The following is a 2,484-nucleotide window of genomic DNA, read 5'->3' on the forward strand; positions in this document are numbered from 1 at the left end:
TTTCTATTTTTTCTTCTTTCTATTTTTTTTAGGTTGGATATTGTTTCACTGGGATGAATCTGTGCATTTTATATTATGATATTATTTTCCATATGCTCCAGTGATCAGTGATTTAGAAAGCTGACAAGGTATTGTCTGTATTATATATATATATTGAATATATATATAAATTGAGAAAATATTATTGCAATCAGTTTACTTGACATCACTTCTATCTATTAGTCCTTCTTTTGAGTTAGCAGGTGTCTTTGGAGACTGTATCATACGTGAATATGTTTTCTTGTGTCAATATGCTGAAGTTGGACAACTTATCACAGCATCCTGATTAATTAAAAATATGATGGAAATCGCAACTTTTTACAACTCCCTCCACTAAAGATAACTTTCCTCCGAAGGTGTTGATCAAATTTAATATTTATTCAGTAAAATATTTGTTTTTCTCTTAGCCAGATAATCATTAAGGTTAAGAAACAATGTTTTATGTGATAAAAATATTATTATAAATAGTACTGGGGTAAGTGGGAGCATATAATTTGATTTGCTGGTTGTTGCACAGTAATTGATTAAAATTGCATCTCAAGTGGCTGTTTGGCTCAAAGAAGCATCTCAGCCTTCATATATTTATCTACAAACAAGTCATCTCTCACTTGTCCTTCTATGAGAAAAAGGAGTTACATTAATACATCTTCATAAATAGCAAGGATACACAATTTTCTTTAAAGTAAACATATCAGTCATTTAGACATGGAAAACACAACAAAAGCTGCAAGGATAAATCATATGCACATTTTCTTTCTAAAAGCAAACAATGACCATGTTAGCACTCTTGTTGCTTATTTGTTAAGAGTCAGAGAGAAATATAAAGATAAGCAATGCAGTGACAAATACATACTAAATAGATTACTTAGTTTAGGATTTATTTCTGCATATATTGTAATTGGAAGTCAGATTAACCCTCCTATTATCCTTGGTCATTTTGACCAGGCCATGTATTACACCGTCATAATAAATGGTTTACTTTTTTGCGGAGGGCTAATATTTCATGACTTTTCTCATTTGAAGGGCAACAGAGTAGCATGACATTTTGCATAATATGTCTATTCAATGTCCTGGTCAATCTGTGTCATCAGTCATCTTTGGAGTCATTGGACCGAGCGTTTTTGCATTTGATGTACATAACGAATACATTTAAAACTTTGAATCCAATTAAGGGATCCCTATTATTACCTGATGAATTATTATGAGACAACATGTTGTTGTTGTATTACTTACATACTACAATATATATCTACTTATAAATCAAATGGCACTTAAAATCATATAGAAATTGATAATACACTACCATATTAAACTAGCACTTACTACTATCCAATACTGATGTTAGAGACTCAGTAAGTATGTTTGAAGAGTATGACACGTTAGCGGCAAGTATATAGTATAAATATTCTGATCATATATTTGATGAATAATTATTGGTGCATTTTGAATTGTTCAATATTCTAAACTCTACAAAAAGCTATTATGGCTCGAACTGTCAGTGTAGCGAGAAGCCAACTGACAGTTCATCACAGCCTGGAGCAAGGGGAGGCAACAAATTCTCTCAGAAGAACTTTCGTTTCCACCAAGTGGTGCGGAGAAAATATGTTTCCAGAAATAGGGGTGGGGCAAACACATAAAAAATAGCATAGTCTTAATACCATGTCTTAGCCTGCTCGTGTCTCTCTCTTTTCTGGATTGCTTTTCACTGAAAATGAAGTATAGCAAAGGTTTTCTGCCTAGAGGTTTTGACAACCCTATTGCCAGAAAGTGACATAGAGGAGGATGTGTCTGGATAGAGGATAATTTAGAGGGTGATTTGAGAATGACCATGATTTGGAAGGGAAGGAGGATGAGGACAGAAGTTGCCCTCCTTTCCTAACCGCCGTTGTCTCTCATTGTATCCTCCAACTGTCTCCAGCCACAGCAAATCTAACTTTCAAAAAATGGAAACGTTGACCCATTGGTCGTCCCCACTGATACCACAGGGGTAGACTTAGTGGGTAATGCATAAGAACTATGGTCCAGGTCCCATCAGAGTTATGCTTGTCATGTGTGCAAGACATAAATAAATTTGAGTTTCTACTCGCAATCTAAAAAACCATGATATACTTAGATGACATAACCTAGAAAAACAAGGAAGCGCTTATATGGAACAGTGAAAGAACTGGGAATTACCAAGGCCTTGTATGCCTACATATGGTATGTCATTTTTGGCCGGTAAGATGGTAATAGTCAAAAATAATAAGGAGAAATATGCAACAAGCATATACCGACCATTTGGGCTCACTCTGAAAAATGGAACTATTTCAGTGTCCAAACCCATATGTCATTGAAAAAACAAAATTTCACTCCTCTTCTTGAATGTCCTGTATAACGCTTATGATGTATCCTAATCTGAGGACTAGAGATGATCATTCAAAATAAAACCTATTCTCTCTCTCCATT

The sequence above is a fragment of the Morone saxatilis genome, unplaced genomic scaffold (genome assembly GCF_004916995.1).
Source record: "Morone saxatilis isolate NCDOM2014 unplaced genomic scaffold, NCSU_SB_2.0 Contig11, whole genome shotgun sequence".
NCBI lineage: Eukaryota > Metazoa > Chordata > Actinopteri > Moronidae > Morone > Morone saxatilis.